Below are 6,000 nucleotides of genomic sequence, written 5' to 3' on the forward strand. Positions count from 1 at the left end.
CATGCCCAGTGGGCAAACATCGACCCGGTTGCGAGCGCTCAGCGCTTGCGACCGGGTCTGAATCAGGCCCACAATTCTGTGTAGGACCTAAACTGTATTATCCAAACCAGGCTGGAGCTTTGCAGATTGTGTGTGTGTGTGTGTGTGTGGGGGGGGGGATACAGGGGTTATAGTGGGCCAGAAAGGGGAGGAACTGCGTTCCTTCACTTCTATTTGGAGACGGAACCAGTTCCTCCTCCTCCGGCCCACCTCAGCCTGGCGTCGCAGGGAGGCTCCATTTGCTGGGCTCCCACTGAGATTTTGTTACCAAGGGGCGCCTGTCTCCTTCCCCGCCAATGCTCTCTCTGGCACAGGGCAACAAATAGTCTAGTTACGGCTCTGTTCTAACTGCATCTCCCAGAATAAGCTACAGTACCTGCATTTACCCATTCAGTTAGGCCGGCTATCATTCCAATGTATATGCTATAATTGCAACATTGTTATTATCTTTTATTTTTTTAAATCTCTATCTTTGTTTCTGTTTTTACCATTTGTGTGTTGAATAAATGTAAATACACGATTGTCCATCAGCGCTATCTGTCCATTTTTTTCCCATAGGGATATTGTGTCTGATTCAGTAATGTACACTAACCCGATGGTTAGCGCACCATCACCGCTGTTTGGGAGTCTGCTCTTGCGCAGGACCCGTTCTGCGCATGTGCAGAACCGGTCTTGCGATCACGCATTGGTGATCCCAGGTTGCGTCCCATGGACTTGTGGGCGTGTAGGCAGAGAGCATTTGCCGAGGTCACGCCTTTTCCACGCCTTCTGCACCAAGTATGGGGACGGCGTAAGTGCCATTACTAGTCATGACAGCTTGTTTTGCGGCGGAGGACTGTGGGCTGGGCTGTCGCATAGATGCGCCCGACTCAGAATACAGGAGGATGCTCGCATAGGACGCAGCCGGAATTGGGACTGTGAATCAGGCCCACAGTGTCTAGTTCCATAATTGCTATTGGTCTGCTGCCCCCCCCCCATTGTCTCAAAACAAACCTCAGCTGACTACGAGGGCGCCTTGCAACTACTCTCTGCGTGTCCCCTAGACCTTCGGGGCCCCTAGGCTACGGCCTAGTCAGCCTTATGAACAATTTGTCCCTGCACATTGGGGCAAAATTTCGAAGGGCCACAAATCTTGTGATAAAAGGGGGCGGCGCGGCAGTAATACTTATTTAGGCATTTTAACAGAACTACAGTGGAAATTCCAGTCGAGTCTGAATTATTTATTGCACTTTCATGTTTAATATACACAATGATCGCTATTTTACTTCAGGTGCTTTTTGACCTCTGTCACAATAGGAGAACGTCTTCCGTATATAATTGGCAATGGTACAAGACACCTGTTCATATGGAATCTGCCTGCAGTGTAGTTTTAGCGCCCTTTTACACAGTTCCAGGGACGGAGGACTAATGATGGTGGCACTGACTAAGGCAATTTGCTATGTAAACAGTATAATGCACAGCACACCCAGGAGATGACAGGTCCCCTAAGTGGTCTGTCATCACCTACTGAGGAATCGTTCCACATGGCTAGCGTCAGAGGAGCGATGGACAGGGCGTCTCATGGGTCTGAGAAGAAACAACAGGGTTATGGCTTATTTGGGTTTAGGATCATTAATAATGTAGCAGCTGCCTGAGCTTATTTTACCAATATGGAACAACGCTGAGAAAACGTCGGGGGTCTATTCAACATGTTAATTATCAGAGGTCCGTTAATTAACATTCCTTCTCGACGTGAGTGTGGGAACAATTCACCTTTGCTCCAGCGCGGAGACAGCTGATCCGAAAATCAGGTGTCTCTCACTGCTCCCTTCAGAGCATGCGCACAAGAGCCCCGACGTCCGTCAGAAATAGCTGGAGAGGGGCAGAGGGATCCTTTGGGATTGTTTCCCATAGTTAAAGAGCGGTTAACAGGAGCACAATCAAGCTCCTAAAATACTGTATTGTCAGAGCTTGATGAATTCTGTCCCCATGCTAGTGTAGTGTATAGGGGCCGCGGGCCACATCAGGATCTGATATATCTGTTATATCTCTTCTTTACCCAGTGGCGTATCTATAATGGGTGCAGTGTGTGCGGGGAACACGGGCCCCTGGGTCCAGGGGGGCCCTGCACTGCACACCCTGCACCCATAATATTACTAACCTCTCCGGAGTCCCACGTCAGCGCGGGCGTCCGGCGCTGTAAAACGTCTGGAAAATGGCCGCGGCCGGCCATTTTCCAGTCGTTTGCGCATGCGCAGTACAGGGAAAATGGCCACCGCGGCCATTTTCCCGGTGACCTGTGCATACACCATAGACTCTGGGCGCACTCTAGTGCCCAGAGTCTATAACTCCGGCGCTGGCCGTGCACAGCTCAGTGCGCTGCCGGTCGGCGAGGAGGGGGCCCGTGTCGAAGACTGCACACGGGCCCCCTCCTCTCTAGAAATGCCCCTGTATTTACCCCTTTGCTGAATGGCCCAAAAACGTAATACAGTTGCGGATGAATGTTCATTTTCACCTGCTTTTGTAGAAATAAGGTGATGATGATGAATAGAGCTCCAAATGTTTATTACTCACAAGTTTACCAAAAAAATAAAATATTTGTTACCATCATTATTTGTGCTGTATCCAAATGTTTCCATTGTAAATGACAATCTATGTTCTCTAACACACACTAGATTACCTCAGGGGCGTATCTATAATGGATGCCCACACCGCACACCCTGCACCCATAGGTAATTATACTTACCTCTACGCCAATTCCTGAAGTGCTGCTATGCAGTGCTGGCCCGGCGCTGCTGAGCTGCAAACACTCACTGGGAAAATGGCGGTTGCCATTTTCCCGGAGACCCGCGCCTGCGCTGTAGATTCTGGCATGAAGCCAGAATCTACAGCGCTCAGTGCCGCTGAGCCACCGTCAGAGAGGAGGGGGCCCAAATGGAGGCTGCACATGGGCCCCCTCCTCTCTTAAAACGCCCCTGGATTACCCATTTCTTCATGCCCACGTTGGAGGTGCGGGGGGAAAAGCGCCATGTCTTGTGACATTGAGACCTCGCACGCCACTGCGTAACTTAATCGTGACATTGCAGCCCCTTTCACTTTGCTGGAGATACGGTGGAATCCGGAAACGGTGAGGGTGTGGGGTGTGTGTCTGTGGGTGGCGGCAAAACCTACCCTCCAGGGAGCCCTCCCCGAAATTCAGGAGTCTCCCGGAAATTCTATGAGAGTAGGCAGTAGGGGGCATTTTGTCAGTACCCAGTTAAACCAAATCTGTATGTGGGAGCACCTAGAGGAAACTAATGCAAGCATGAGGCGAACATACAAACTACACACAGATAAGCATCCTGTTTGGATATTTGAAAAACCATGACCAAGCAATGCAAGACAGCAATGCTAACCACTGTGCTGCCATGTAGTTATAAAAATACATACACATGTATGCAGAAAAAGTTTTTAAAATAAAACTGAAATAATTTCCCATAATATTTTGTTCAATTTTGTTGAAAGTACCAATAAATCGAAAGGTTTAATTGTATTAACCTTTTACATCTTTATTCCCGTGAATGGGTGGGTAGAAGCTCCAGTGCATTGCTTTGTCGGGACTTACAATGCTACAAGGCCCTGTCCTCAGGTTCATCACAGGTATATGGTCCTTTTTCAACTATTTCATAACCCTGTATATACCTAAAAACTAGGCTGGGATGCTCTTTAATTTTACAACAGGTTTTATAGAGACCACAGCAAGCAAAATGACAAGGATCACACATATTAAAAGTAATAACAATAAATCCTTTTGACAATTAATTGCATATAAAAAACGTGAGCAGGTAAAATTGCAACATGCATAAAGGTACTGTATACCAGTTGCAAGTGTAGCTGGTCCCATTAAGGGCCATTGATTTTACATATCTGAGTAACAAAAAAAATGTTTGCGCAGCCTGGGACTAAAATGTTAGATCTGGAAACCCTACCGACGGCAGAATTTACAAGTGCTTTATAAATATCGGATAGTGATAAATAAAATGAATAAAATGTGGACGTCGGCCTTTTTGATGCAGTTATGCACCAACTCCCATGTGAACACTGTTTAAAAAATGTTTTTAAAACCGTAATGAATTCACTTGAGTCATTATAAGTGACATGGCAAATCTTTGCTGAATGTCTTACTATTCAATTAAAGCTTAGTAAACATTCCATCCCTATTACATACCGTAATTGTGACTTCTTATATAACATGTTGCTTATATATCCTACATACTGGTGACAACCAACCCCTTGTGGTGACACCCTGGTCGGGAATCACAGGAATACTGCACTGTGCATCCTATAAGGATCTGTTTACATTGAACCAACTTTATTGCTCGGATGAGTCTCCTCTGTACCCCGGCAAGTCCATGCTCGTCCTGAAATGGCTGAGGTGAATTATTAACATAATTATTGTCACTGATTCATATAATACAGAGGAAGTTTGATTTATTTTTTTTAATCCAGAAATGTAGGGACGTGCAGTCAGGAGAGGCCTGTGTTACTCCACCAGAGTTTTGACTATTATAATTATTAGAATAATAAAAGGAAGATATTTATAAATATCTTCTTTGTATTATTCTGATCGATTTTATAGTCAGAAGTCACTGTATTTGCGGCTCTCCGTTGCAAATACAGAGAGAGTCTAAAGGTGAGGCAGTGACGAGCTCAGCCTGCACTTTGATGGCCAGAAACTGCCTGGAGAGCGGGGCGGGTCCACCCAGCAGCCAATAATACTGTAGAGACAAAGGATCAAGGGAGGCAGCTGTCAGATCTGCCTCAATGCTGATCTGGAGCCGGCCCTGGAGTGTATGTCAACTAGAGAGCTGGAGGGAGGCTCCGCCCACTGTCCTCACAGCTCTCACTGATGGTCGCTGTTGATGCCTGAAGCCTGGGCTGGGCACAATAACACCAGTTTCCCATACCTCCCAACTGAGCCTGGGGGAGACCAGCACACCCGTTCACCCACACACCTACACGAAAGGAAGGTGCAACGAGACTCCGCCCCCGTTTTCATGAGGCCCCACCCCTTTCAGTGAAGCCTCGTCCCCATTTCGGACACGCATCCAAAAGGTGCATATCCACTACACGAGTGTAGAACGACTGTATGATTAGTTTACAACATCGTAATCGTTCAGGGCAGGCACCCTCCCTCATCCCCGAACATGCGCAACCTGACGATCTCGGCCTGCATGTTCAGGCGATGACAGATGCCGTCAACGACAAGCGAGAGTGCACATCGCTGGTCGTTGTAGTTATCGTTCAATCATTCATTTTAATCGTGTAGTCGATATGCGCCTTTTATCTGATAAGTTGGGAGGTACCAGGTTTCCTCCCACCCAACCAGGACGCACTGCTCAAGAGTCCCAAACCCCCCACACATACAGACTCCTCCCGGCTCCCGGAGGCTCCCCAGGCAGTGATTGGTGGCAGCGAGCTCTACTGGACACACCAGCAGCAGCCAGAGCAGAGAGACGGAGGCTGAGAGGCTGCTCAGGAGACATGCAGCAACCCCAGGTCAGTGCTCCCACCCCCCCAGCCCAGGGCCTCCCTCTCCCCCAGCCCAGTGACCCCTGGTCCAATCTCACTAACCTCACCCAGCCAAGTGTCTCCCCCTTCTCCAGGCCAGTATCCCCCACCATCTCAATGACCCACTCACCCCAATGTCTCTGACTCCCACCCAGTCAGCCCAGTGTCTTCCCCCTTCCCTCTCTAACCAACCCACTGCCCCATTTCACTGCCTGTGCCCCCCCCAACATAGAACCCAGCCAGCCCATTCAGCTGAGTGTCCCCTCTTCTCCAGTCTAGTGTTCCCCCTCCCACGGCCATCTCACTGCCCCCCCCTTCCCATCCAGGCCAGTGCCCACCCCATCCAGCCCAGTGCCCCCTTCATATATCACCCCCCCCCAGCTTTCCCCACTCACCCAACCCAGTATCCCCCCCACCCATGTCACTGCTTCC

This window comes from Taudactylus pleione, unplaced genomic scaffold (genome assembly GCF_031769625.1).
Source record: "Taudactylus pleione unplaced genomic scaffold, aTauple2 ptg000634l, whole genome shotgun sequence".
Classification (NCBI taxonomy): Eukaryota; Metazoa; Chordata; class Amphibia; order Anura; family Myobatrachidae; genus Taudactylus; species Taudactylus pleione.